The sequence below is a fragment of the Peromyscus californicus genome, unplaced genomic scaffold, assembly GCF_007827085.1.
Source record: "Peromyscus californicus insignis strain IS unplaced genomic scaffold, ASM782708v3 Scaffold_2__1_contigs__length_46816999, whole genome shotgun sequence".
NCBI lineage: Eukaryota > Metazoa > Chordata > Mammalia > Rodentia > Cricetidae > Peromyscus > Peromyscus californicus.
Window position 1 is genome coordinate 10,809,102 of NW_026294540.1, and position 13,940 is coordinate 10,823,041.

Here is a 13,940-nt window from a genome sequence, read left to right on the forward strand (position 1 = left end):
GGTGGCATCTGTTTGTTCATTACTACACCCTCACTGCTAGAGCAGTGGCTGGTCCACAGTAGGCCCTCACTAAATATCTGTTGCATAAATGAAGTACAGAGAGTCAACTTCAGGAGCTGGGGGAGGGGGGGGGGCGGAGAGCAGTACAGGCAGAGGAATTCCAGCATAGGTCCCAGTGCTGGGGCCCAGGTAACTCAAAGGCCCCGGAGTTTCCATAAGAAAGAGGCTTTGAGGAGGAACTGAGGAAATCACCACAGAAAGGATAGGAAATACACTAACTCCACAAACTGTCCATCTCCTCTGACTGTGCAGTCTCAAGCCAAGACCTGGAGAATGGGGGGGCGGGGCGTGAGGATATCACAGAGTTTGTTCATTCATCCCCAAAACAGCTAGTAGAAAGGGAGAAGGAAAGAACGGAGGGAGGAGAGAGAGAGAGAGAGAGAGAGAGAGAGAGAGAGAGAGGAAAGAGGAGAGAGGAGAGAGAGAATGGAAAAGAAAGGCAAAGGCCTTGGTTGCCTTCCCTCCGCCTCCCCCCTGCCTGCCCCTCCTCTCTTCCCCCAAATCCATCCCTGAGGGAAGACTGCACTTGGAGCCCAGGGAAGGCCGCCTCTGGGAGGGAACTGAGGGAGAAGGTTAATTAGATGTTTGCATCCAATTTACGTCTTGTTTGTGAACGCTCCATCTCAGCTGCAGCCCGGGCCGGCGCCCCTCGCCCTCCATCGCACAGCTCCGAGTTACCCGCGGCTCCAAGCGTCGGTCCCCAGGTCAAAAACGCGCCATTATCGTTTTATCGCCGACTCTCCCTCTGCAATTACGGAACAGAGAGCTGCCTCCCGGCCTGAGGTTGTTAGGCCCCCTTCTCTACCTCCCTGGACACCACATCGGCAGAGGTAGGCCTGGAGAAGCCCAGGTAGGCCGCAGGCACCCACCCTCCGCGGTTGTTAGAGCCACCGGCCAGCTGGGGGACAGAGGTCCTGTAACCCCCAGAGGCCTGTAGGAGCGAAGATACAGAAGCAGCGGAGGGTGACTCCACGGGGGGGGACAGGGGTCTAAAGGAGTCCCTTGGAATCCTGTTTGGCCGATGGGCCCGTCTTCGGCTTTGGGGTGAGGTGGACAGAGGAGATGGGGTCCAGGAGGCAGACTAGGATGGACGGACTTAACACAGGGTACACGCTAACGTACACGAACCCCAGAATCAAGCCAGTGTGTTTTGCTTGTTAGACCCACAGCAAGCAGCCTGGAAGGAAATGGTGAAATCTTATAGACAGCAGGGAGGGACTCATGACCAATGGGTGGGGGGTGGGGGTGGGGGTAAAAAGGGGGGGAGAAGGAAGGGGGAGGAAGGAGGAGGCAGGAGAGAGGATGAAGCCTCCAGAATGTGGGATGTTTACGCCTCTTGTCCCCTAGGTCCCCAGCACCTCACAGACTACCCAGCACATAGCAGGTCCTCAGCTGGTCTTTGATGAATGAATGAATGAATGAATGAGCATCCTTGATAATACGTTCGATTTGACACTAAACATCCACTTCCTGGCTCTTGTAGGAACATTTTTTTTTTCCCTGAGAGTAACCCCAGCCCGGCCCCCGCCATCCCCAGATCTCACCCCACAGCTAATGCCTCCTTCAGTGCAGATCCCAGCCAGGCCAACTGCGACCTGTCAGTCACTTCAAGTCCTGAAGGCAAGGCCCAGAGACCAGATGGAGCCTCCTGCCCATTCTGTCTGTCAGGAGAGCCCCCTGCAGGTGGAGTCCGGGGAGGGGGTTATTAACCCCCTTCACCCCTGCCCTGCCCCATCTAGGGAGGGCTGTGATTTGGGTCAAGTAGAGGGGGGCCTTCCTTCTGGCCCCAGATAGTCTCCTAGCGGCATCTGGACCTTAACACTCTCTAGGAGACAAAAACACGGTTCTGCCTTAGTCTCCAAGGAAAACTGGGGTGCAGGAGGACAGGAGCACCCTCCTCCTTCCCCTCCCTCTAAAGGTGCTTAAAGACAGCTTATTTTCATATGCGGAAACTGAGGCCTAGAGAAAGGGAAGCATGAGAGAGAGCTGGGAATGCCCCTGCCAAGGTCATGACCAAGGGTCTTGCTTCTCCCCCAGTGTCCACCCCCCCCCCCATCTAAGGTCCCCTGGTCACTGTGGTTATTTGGCTCCAGCCCCACTATCTTTTCTTGGGAGCCCTAGCGAGGAGCTAGGACAGTGAGATGTGGGGGCCTCTGTCTGTGACTTTCTCAAGTGTGGACGACCCTGTTTGAAGGCATGGAATTGACTCTCTGCCTCAGTTTCCCCTTCTACCAGCCTTTGGTTTCTGTGGGTGGGAGCAGTCCCTGGCTGCCATACCGAGGACATCAAAGAGGAGAAAGTGAGTTGAGCTGGAAGGTATGAGATGCCAGTGGTGTAGTCTGGGGACATTGGTGGCCCATGGGGAGAAGAGCTACCTGTCAACATCCATCAGCGGGGCTTTGCGATGCTGGTCCCATCTTCCCCGAGACCCCCTTGGCATCTCTCAGAGACTCGATTAGAAAAGACCCCTGAGTTCTCCCCAGGGGATGCATGGGTGGGTAGGGACATGCTGGACTCTAACTGGTGAGTTCCTGAAGTGTCTGTCCCCACCCCTGCCTGTAGCCCCCATCTCGGCTGGAGAAATCAGAAAGTCTCAAGCTGGGAGAAGGAGGGAAGGGGTCCTAATTGCTTCTATGACACTATAATGGCAGGACTATTAATAAGAGATTAAAATCCAATTCATAATGGGGCCTAATAACTCTTACCGCTGGGCCGGCAGCCGGGTGGAGTGCTGGAATGCCACAGACTCAGCCTCAGGGCGGGTCAGGAGTCCGAACAGAGTTGGGCGTGGCTGTACAGGCCTGTCATCCTGCAGTTCAGGAGGCTGAAGCAGGAAGATCCTGGGTTCGAGGCCAGCCTGTGCTCCATGGCAAAACCCTATCTCAAAACTAAATTGGGGCCAGCAAGATGGCGCTATGGGTAAAGGTGCTTGCTGCGTAGGCCTGGAGACCTGAGTTCGATCCCTGGAACCCACGTAAAGGTGAAAGAGAGAACCGGCTCCATATCGCCATCTTCCACCCTCCACAAGGGCACCTTCACACGCACATACATAAACTAACTAAATTTTAATTAATTTAAAGGAAATAAATATTTGGACACAAAGGCTGGGGGAAGAGGGTGTGGAGAGATTGTCACATGAAAACGGAGGATGTGTGACAATGTGAGATCAAAGACCTCTCTTTACGGGTTGTAGCAAACCTCTAGCAGCCAGGGGAAGCCAGGAAGACTCCCGGGAGGGCTGCAGCCTGCGTCCGGGACAATATTAATTGTCCTTAGCCACTAGCTGCCGGTGGTCATCTGTGGACAGCCACCCTAAGACACTAACAGCGCATGTCCGCAGCTCTGGGATCCAGAGCAGAAAGCCAGCCATGGAGTCCTGAGCCAGCCACTTCCCAGCCGGAGGACCTTGGCAAGTGACAGCCTCTGCTCTCTGAGCCTCGATTTCTCCTCTGAAACTGGGAGGATTCCATTATGCACCTGCCTCCTGGTGTCGTAGTGGAGATCAACCTGCCTGGGGCAGAACAGAATGCCAGCGTGGTTCTTAACACGTGGAAGGTGCCGTGTTAGTTCTAGGCAGCTGGTCCCAGACAAGGGTTTATAGAGGACCCACCCAGAAGGGACAAGGCAGGGCAGATGTAGGAAGGAAATGGACGTGAAAGACAGCCCTTAAGAATGATAACTCTTAGAGCCACTGAGAGAGAGGTACACAGCCAAGTAGCTACACACAGCTTTCCAGGGTTCAAAGCCTGGCTCCACCCAGAATGGCTGCGTGACCTTGGACAAGTTCCATAACCTTTCTATGCCTCCCTTTTCCCATCTAAAAACAGAGAGAATAATCACATAGACATGGCAGGATTGCTCTGAGAAATCAAACAAGTTGCAAATTAGCCCTCTTGAGCCATTTATAACCTAGACATACTTGAAATGACTATGCATGTGTCTAATTTTACTTGTCATTTAATAAACAAAGAGATGGTTCAGACAGTAGCGTGCTTGCCACACAAGCATAATCTGAGTTCGATTTCCCCAGCACCCACATTAAAAAAAAAAGAAGGGGGAAACAGGGTGTGATAGTATGTACCTGTAATCCCAGCGCTGGGGAAACAGAGGCGGGACTACCTCTGGGGCTCCCAGGTCGGCCAGCCTACTCTCATTGGTGAGCCCCATGTCCCAGTGAGAAATCATATCTCAGAAAACAGGTAGACCTCTGGCCTCTGCATCGCATGTACATATACATACACCCACACACGAATGAACGTACACACACACACACACACACACACAGAGAGAGAGAGAGAGAGAGAGAGAGAGAGAGAGAGAGAGAGAGAGAGAGATGCTTAAATTCAGACATCACCTAAAGCATGTTGCTGGCCAGATAAGCAGCAATGAAATAAACCGTGTGCTTTGCCTGTCTAACGATGAGGTAGGCCCTACAGGCTGTGTCCTACCCTACTGGGTACATCCTGCCTGCCCTACTAGGGTTTGTCTGGCTGTCCCCAGAGAAACACTGCCTGATGTTCCCACCCTGGGAATACAAAGATGATCCAACCTCGAGGTGGAAGTTCAGACACATTGCATGGTGAGAAAGGGAGCTTCCGAAGGCTTTCCCCAGAAGAGCAGGCGCGGGGATTATGGCTTCCCAGGCCTGGGACCCTGCTGCTGGCCTCAATGAACCAAGACACAGATGGTGACAATAGAATTGATGAATTTATTGGGACCCTGTCACAAAGCCCTTCGGAGGGAGACACAGGTTGAGGATCAATGGGGACGTGGGCAGGGGAGTGGGTTCCAAATGGCTTAGTGGGGAGGGGATTAGAGGGAGGATGGAGGTGTGGATGGAAACCCGCTGGCTGGCAGGCTGGGCATCCAGGCTGCTTTTTAGACCTCGGGCACATCTGGGTTGGTTGTGAATCCCAGAGAAGTCTCTTGGGAAGCCAGCCCCAATCCTGGCACTGTAGTGATCTCGTACAATTTGGAGAACGGAGAACACACATACGCATGCATTCACATAAACACAGAAGAGGGGGCTCCATCTGAGACTGTTGGATGGAGGCATCGGAATACAAAGTTGGGGAGGGTGGTAAGATCCAGCCAGGGCCACCACGGCACTTCTGTGGTGAGACGCTCCTCCTGCTGTCTGGGGACAGATGACTGCAAGTCCGGGGCTTAAAGTCACATGCATATCCACCTTCCAGCTGTGGAGGTCAGAGTCTGGCATAGGTCCTGTAGCCACTGTGTCACCACAATGGCATCTCTCCCGAGGGCTCCAATAACTGCTTTCTCCTCTGCTTTTCTGGCTCCTCGAAGCTGCCTGCATCCCTCGGTGTGTGGCCCCTTCCTCCCTCATCAGAGCCAGCTGCAGGGTCACTTCTCTGTCTCCCAGTGACTCTGCTCCCCTCCTCACATGGCCTCTGACTCTGACATTCCTACCACCCACTTACAAGGATCCTTGGGAAGTCACTGTGCCCACCCGGGTAATCCAGGAAATCCCATCTCAAGCTCCTCGGAACCATATACCAAGTCTTTTGCTCTGCGTGGCGGTTCTGATTATCACAATTTTATTCTCCCTGCGTGGGCGAACTCATTTCTCCCTCTCCTACCCAGTGAGGGGAGGGCTCCCACCCTCCCATTTGACATCCAGATCACTCACAGCCCCACTTCCAGGAAACGGCAGACTGTCCTTTTGGCCAGCCTTGATGCCCGGAGGAGGAGGTCCTGCATCCAGCTGTACCTGAAGTCAGACACTGGTTCATAAGATAACAAGCTGTGCTTTCTGGCTCAAGGCTACTGACTTGCATTTCCTGTTCTGTGCTCTCCAGAGATGCTGGGTGGACGTCGAGCCCCATCCAGGGACAACATTGGGATCAATGTGCACGCACGCGCGCGCGCGTGCACACACACACACACACACACACACACACACACACCACACACACCACCCACAAAGGTTACAAGTGGCTGATCTCCCAACCACAAAGTCTCTCCCATTCATTGCTTCACTCTGTAGCTAGAGAAGCCCGGTCTGGTGCCTGTCCTGGATCTTGCTCTGTAGACCAGGCTGGCCTCGACCTCACAGAGATCCGCCTGGCTCTGCCCCCCCCCCCCCCGGAGTGCTGGGATTAAAGGCATACGCGGGGGGGGGGGGCTCCTCTTGAACAGGCAGCCTGTAGACTCTTAGTTTTTCCAGCCCTGATGGCTGCCCTTACCCTACTCAGCACCAGCAAAAGCACCCCAGGCAATACCCAAGGGACCAGGCACTGACGGCTTCCAGAAGAACTCTACTGACAAACGGACGCGTGTCGGCTTCGTCCAAGTGCTGTTCAAATAATAAACAGTAGCCACGAGGCTGGGGAGACAGTTCAGTTGGCTGAGTGTCGGCTCCACACTCCTGGGGGGGGGGGGCCTGAGTTCAGTCCCCATCCCCCATGGACAAGGCCAGGAGTGGCAGTGTACGCTTGTAGCCTCGGCTCAGGGAGCGACAGAGACAGGAGGATCCTGAGGACTCACTGGCCCCCTAGTCCGGCTTAATGGGCAAGTGTCAGGCCCAGTGATAGACCTGGTGTCACAAAACAAAGTGGAGAAAAGATTGAGGGGGGGGAGGGGTGTCTGACATCAACTTCCCGTCTCCGGTCTCAAGAGCACATGTGTGCGCCCACACATACAGGAACCCATAGACACCCCTAAACACACACACAGGGAGAGAGAGAGAGAGAGAGAGAGAGAGAGAGAGAGAGAGAGAGAGAATGAATGAGATGACAACTTGCAAGAGTTGCTTCTCTCCTTCCGCAACAGGATTCCAGGGGCCGAATTCAGGTCCTCAGAATCGGTGGCCAGCACCTTGACTGCCTGAGCCCATCCCTCAGGCTAACAGGAAGGGCATTTTAACCCAGGAAACAGCAGGTGCAAAACACCCAGAGGCGGGACCACGTTGGCAGAATATGAGAAACAGCGAGAAGAATGAGGTGGGTCCGTGTAGACTGAGGAGGAGACGGAGGGTCCCAGAGTTACAGGGCAGGTACCCATCAGGCTTCAGCCACAAGGGGCTGGTCTGGAGCCCAGAGGTGACCCAGGCCGCTCACACTTTGCAGAGCCTCCCCTGGCCGCTGGGTGTGGAGTGCAGACTGAGCCCAGAGGCAGGAAGGCTGGTGGGGCATGGTCAGGAGAGTCCCAGGGCTTCCGCTGAGGACAGAAGAGACTGTGGGAGGGGCTGGGCTTCAGGGTCAATGTTCAAGGTCCGGCTGGTGGAATTGTCTGGTGGTCTACCCTGACCTCAGTCTTGCTTTCTATTCCCCTGTGGCTGCCCCTGCCCACCCCCCAGCACAAGGAAAAATCGCTGTCACGATTTCTTCTGTTCTTGAGAATGAAAAGGGAAAAAAAAAAAGAAGAAGCCAGCAATCTCCAAACTCATCAATACAGAGCCATGCCAATCTGTCCATCAGCTGGCCGCCATCGATAACTCCATCTCAGGTCTGACAGGATTGTAGAAAAGAGGAAAATGAAATATTTATAACTTCTTACTAGACGAGGGCCTTCCTCAAGGTGAGAGCTTCAGGGTCCAATCGTATTACAGCTCCTGTTAAAGCACAGCCTCCCTGATTCCAGGTGACATCTCGGGGCAGTGGCAGAGCTGACATTCACCCCAGAGAAACGGCCCTGACATGAACCAAGCTGTTGACATCACTCGGCTGCTGTGTGGCTAAGGGCAAGTTAATTACCCTCTCTGAGCCTCAGCTCTGTAAAATGGGACAGCAAGATTACCTACAAGGCTCTTGAGAAGATGAAGTGAGGTGACCTGTAGGAAGGCCCCATGGTGTGCACGTGATGTGGGTTGGGTAGGAAGTTGGTGACCAGCATTTTCTGTGGTTGAAACTTAATAAGTGAGTAGGACAGAGCCTTGGGAAGGGCATACCAGGCGGGGAGGATCAGCCTAGGCAAAGGCCCCAGGGAGGAAGGAACAGATGACTGAAGAATGGCCATCAGAGCCAACGTGAACATGCTCCTGCCTCGCCTCTGCAGACTGAGATCTGGTCCTCAGGAAAGGGACTCGAAGGCATCACTGGACCCAGTTGTGCTGCCAGGAAGTGAGGACTCCTGGGAGATCTCAAAAGCGGGGGGCCTTTCTATCCCAAGGGTGCAGAGATTCATCCCCCATCCCTAAGGAATGAATCCACACAGCCAAGCAAGGCTCTGCTTCTCCGTGTTAGCCTATTGCCCATCTGCTTTTCTTCCTGTACCAGTCAGCGGCCACTATAAGAGTGCCGTGTAACAAGTCACCACGCAGGGCCCGGCGAAGCGGCTCAGCCAGGAAAGGCGTTTGCCACCGAGCCTGATGACCCGAGTGTTGGAAGGAGACATATGGCTGTTGTCTGCTTACACACACACACACACACACACACACACACACACACACACACACACACAATAAATAAATAAATAAATAAATAAATAAATAAATAAATAAATAAATAAAGTTTTTAAAAAAAGATGAAAATAGATATGCAGAGACCCTAGAACTTATAACACCCACCATGTTTTTTGGCTCCTGGTACTCTGCAAGTCTGCAGTATTTCTGCTGTGGTTTGATCATCCAGGATGCCCAGACAGACAGATGATAGATAGACAGATAGATAGATTGATAGATAGATAGATAGATGATTGATAGATAGATGATAGATAGACAGATGATAGATAGATAGATAGATAGACAGACAGACAGACAGACAGACAGACAGATAGATAGATAGATAGATAGATTGATAGATAGATAGATGATAGATAGACAGATGATAGATAGATAGATAGATAGATAGATAGATAGATAGATAGATAGACAAACAGACAGACAGACAGACAGACAGATAGATAGATAGATAGATAGACAGATAGATAGCTAGACAGACAAATGGCTGTGCTAGTTATCTTTTGTCAACTTGACAGAAACTAGAGTTACCTGGGAAGAGGGAACTTCAATTGAGGAATCGCCTCTGTCAGATTAGTCTATGAGTAAGTCTGTGAGGCATTTTCTTGATTGATGATTGATGTCTTAGGGCCCAGCCCACCATGGGGATGCCACCCTCAGGCAGATGGATCTGGCCTTTGTAAGGAAGGTGGTTGAGAATGAGCCTGGAAATGAGATGGTAAGCAACTTCCTCCAGTTCTACTCCAGTTCTGACTTCTGCTTCCGTTCCTGCCTCCAGGTTCCCACCTTAAGTTCCTGCCCTGACTTCCTTCAATGATGGAGTGTGACCTAAGAGTTGTAAAGATGAAATAAGTCCTTTCCTCCCCTGGTTCTTTGGGTCATGATGTTTATCACAATAGGAAGTTATCTAGGATAATGATGGATGGATGAATGGATGGATGGGTGATGGATGGATGGATAGATGTATAAATGGGTGGATAAGTGGGTAGATAGGTGAATGATGAATGGGTGGATGGACGGATAGGTGGATGTATGGATTGATAGATAGATAGATAGATAGATAGATAGATAGATAGATAGATAGACAGATAGACAGATAGACAGATAGATAGATAGGGATGCATAGCTAGATGGAGAGATTATGGGTATATGAATAAATGGATATAGATGATAGGTATAGAGGTCAATATTTGATAGTTATGTAGCTAGAAGATAGATGCATAAATGATCATTGGGTAGGTGATTGAGAGAGATGATAAACATGCATACATATTAAAATCTTAAGTATATTTTATTTAGTTATTTACAATGAAATATTGTTTTAAATAAACTTTATTGCAGGTGTCAACAAGATGATGCTCTTAGGATTGGAGCGATGGCTCAGTGGTTAAGAGCCCTGGCTGCTCTTCCAGAGGAAGTTCTCAGCACCCACATGACAGCTCACAGCTGTCTGTAACTCCAGTTCCAGGGGATCCAACCACCTCTTTTGACATCTCTGTACACCAGGCATACATATGGTGCACAGACATATATGCAGGAAAAATACCCATACACATAAAAATTTTCAAATGAAAAAAATGACAATAAAATAAAGTGACACCTGTTGCTCCCTTGTGTCTAGCTCCTTTCCCTGAGTTCCTGGGGTGCTCCTGATGCTCCTGCAGGCTGTTGCCAAATCCACACGCTCCTGTTCGTTGCATAGCAATACTCCATGGTGGGCAGAGAGCCCCAGGGAGTCAGATGCATTCATCCGCTAGACAGCTAATAAGTGACAATGTTGCTTCTTAACTAGACGAAAGACATCCCTTCACTCATCTTACCTTGGCTCTTCATCATCTATGATGTTTTCATCATAGCCTATGTCCTCTGAGCAGCTGTAATGGGGTGTTTCTCCAGCACTGAGATTGAGTGCACAGCTACCTGTCTTGGTTCCTTCTCCTGGTCACCTGATGGTGGACTGTCAGTTGCCTGCTTGCCCACAAGAGCCTCACTGCTGGGAACAAGCCTATCCATTCTCTGTGGATGCCTGTGATAGTTCAGCCGGTACACCCCAGAACTCAGCAAGCCTCCCTGAACACTCTGAACTTCACAGCTGGGTTTAGCGTCACAAAGTGCCAGCTTCCAGCTCCTCAGACTGGCTGCCCCACAGTCTACACCTGCACCCGTCCTTCTTGGCCCTGACTCTGTTTTTTTTTTATACATAGATATACCATAGCATATCGTTACCATTTGCATATGCATTTCTCAGATGGCTAATGAGTCTCTTCTCATGTTCTCTTGTCTAGACTTCTCTCTATTCTTTTCTTTTATTTTTTTTCCTGGGGGTGGGGGGCGTGGTTTCAAGACAGTTTCACTATGTAGCTCTGGCTGTCCCAGAACTCACTCTGTAGACCAGGCTGGCCTTGAAATCACAGAGATCCACCTGCCTCCTGAGTGTTGGGATTCAAGGTGTGCACCACCACTGCTCAGCTAGCTTCGCTCTTTTCTTATAGAATAGTTGGTATAATGTAATAATCTCTTGCCTCTCTTTATCTTTTGCAGAATTCATCTGTAAGTTCATCTGGGCCAGGTGCCTTTTGTGGTGGGATGAGGCGTCATTGCCTTGAAGTGCTCTCTGAGGATGCTCCGCTAGCTTTGAAGCTACCTACCAGAAACGCCTAGAAGAGCTGATGCTGCCCAGATTGGTGGAGAAAAATGAGACTGGGCAGTCAAGAGTGTTGGGATGCAGAAAGCCCATCAGGGTATTTTCTCAATACCACAAGCACGTTTAGTTCAGGTGACGAGAGACGAGGGTGTGGAGCTCCAGCAGCCTGTGCTCTGTGTGCTCACCTGCCTGGGGAGTTTTTGTTTTTATTTTTGTTTTCTGATGGGGTGTCACTGTGTAGCCCTGGTTAGCCTGGGCTAGCCTCAAACTCTCAGAGATCTGCCTGCCTCTGCCTTTTACATCTTGGGACTAAACGTATATATTCCACATGTCCTGCTTGTCACCCTGGAGATAGCTGGTGCTGGTGTGAGATGCTGTGTCCATGCTATCGACCACGCCCAAGGTCTCCCTGGGCTGACGTTGCGCATCATAGGTGTATGTTTCTGTATATCCACCAACGCACACGCCTACCATGCCCGTTCACCAGGACCTGTCAGCACAGTTCTGTGCGGGCCCTGCACACATTCAGAGCTGTTTATCTGTCGTTTATATAATCTGAACATCACACCATCCCGTGCCTGTGTGTCTACGGTGACACTGGTGAGGACGGGGGTCTGGGTGCCTGGGGGGGGGGCGGTGTACCACCTACACAGAGTGTCTCATTATGTGGATTTGTTTGTTAAACAAAACGCACATATGTGCACACATGTGTGCGCGTGTGGATGGAGGGTGTTCCCACCCCGTCTGTCTCCGCAGACACCCACCCCATACTGCTTCTGCCTGTTGGCGTCTGTCCCCTGCACCCACGCAGCCTCCCCCCCACCCCACTCCACCCCCCCGCCGCCGCCCCCCGCTCCCAGCCTGTTTGCAAAGACACCCGCACAATGGGGCCTCGCGTGTGGATGTGTTCGCCTGCCTTTTATTTTGCCCACTGTTCTGTGACAGCCGCGCGCTCCCAGCTACCTCCTCTTCCACAGCGGCTCCTTTGGGGATATCAAGGGCAAGCCAGAGAAGGGTTACCTGGAGAAAAGGGTTGCTAGGCAACCAAACACCCACCACCCCGGAGCACCACCAACCCAAAACTCCGTTCCAGGCCTGCAACCAGATTAGCATATTAATGAGGCTGTAATTTCCCCCGAATTGTCTGCGCTGCGCACACTCACCTCACCACACACTGGCCCAGGAGTTTGCTATGCAAATAAACTGGTTTTACAGACTGCGACTTAATTAATCCATCAAGTCCGTCCACCTCACAGGAAAGACAGACGAACTACAGATTAATGAACCCATGTTTGCCTACCCTTCTCCCCCCTGCCACAGCAAGCCGCCTCTCGCCTTTTCCTCTTCACAGCCCATCTTTCTTCCCTTCTCTCCCCTATCTGGGACGCCCCCCAGGCCCATCTGGGGTCTCCCTCTATCTCCCTCCATCCCAGCCTTCCTGCACTCCCAGCCTCTCTGACCCCTGCCTGGAACCCAAAGTCGCCGCCGCGTCCAGCCTGGCTTCAGGGCTTTCCCAAGGCATCAGTCCGGGCTGTCGAAGGAGCAGAGCCCTGGAAATGGGACGCTGTCTCTTTAACGAGAGGAAAGCTCGGGCTTCATTTTTGACTGGTAGTTTAGCCTCGGCCCTGATATTCAATCAGCTGAATACAGAGGAGTCGGGAAAGAAGAGAGAGCCTTCTCCCGCCTGCGTGTTAATTAGAAACGCCACTCCTGGCTGTCGCCCACGCTAATCAACTTTGTCCACATCTTGATGGAAGACACACACCCAGGAGGGGTCCTGGGGACTCTCAGGGGACCCAGTAAGCCGCGCTCGGGATGCAGGAGACCCCTCTGGAGGAGGATGCTTTGAACATTGGACGGATTTGCCTTCATCTCTTTTTCTGTCTTCCTGGTCCGACTCTCCCTGAGGGTGGCGTCACTGCCTCCAGGAAGCCTTCTCAGGTTGGCAGGGTTATAAATGTAAAGACACCCCCATGTAGGAACATCTGCCCCATCTCCCCCCACAGGAAAAACAGTCCACTCCTTGCTTCTCTAGCCTTACAGACAGGAAGGGTGGCTTCCTGCCCCTTCCCAGACTTCCCTGTCCCAGTTCTAGCCCTGCTAACCCTGTCAGGATTTCTGTGCATCTCTCTCTCTCTGTCTCTCTGTGACTGTCTCTGTCTCTGTCTCTGTCTCTGTCTCTCTCTCTCTCTCTCTCTCTCTCACACACACACACACACACACACACACACACACACACACACACACACGGCCTTATTTCTTATTTCCTTCTTGCTAACCTTCCCTGGAATACCAGAGGAAAAAAACCAGGTCCTCAACATCAAGCCGGGCGGTGGTGGCGCACGCCTTTAATCCCAGCACTCGGGAGGCAGAGCCAGGCGGATCTCTGTGAGTTCAAGGCCAGTCTGGTCTACAAAGTGAGTTCCAGGAAAGGCGCAAAACTACACAGAGAAACCCTGTCTCGAAAAACCAAAAAAAAAAAAAAAACCAGGTCCTTCTCTGCTCAAGAACCTTGGATGCGCACCAAGCGCAGGCAGGGGCCTGTGATCAGTACCACACCAACCTCCCTCAGATGGCCCCCTAGCAACATATGGAGGCCTGTGGCTTTGAAAGATAAATGAGTCTAGGAACACCTCCAAATGTTCTTCTTCAGGTGCAGAAGGAGATACTGGAGTGACTTCCCCTCAGGCCACGCTCCAGTACTGAAGCTGAGTCACTCTCCCGGGAACTTCAGCCACCACTTGATTCTGGCCTGAGGCTTGGCCCATCCCTGCCTTCTTCCAGAAGGAGCGCCTTGATACAACCCATCCTGAACTC

The 13,940-nt window shown here is 51.9% G+C and overlaps 1 long non-coding RNA gene across 1 annotated transcript; it reads left to right on the forward strand.

Moving 5' to 3' along the window:
* The first annotated feature begins 503 nt into the window (after nt 1-503).
* LOC128120945 (uncharacterized) lies at nt 504-10,063 on the forward strand. The gene is made up of 4 exons (XR_008222019.1): nt 504-890; nt 6,853-7,022; nt 9,108-9,197; nt 9,821-10,063. It is a non-coding gene; the product is annotated as an uncharacterized LOC128120945 (long non-coding RNA).
* The last annotated feature ends 3,877 nt before the right edge of the window (nt 10,064-13,940 follow it).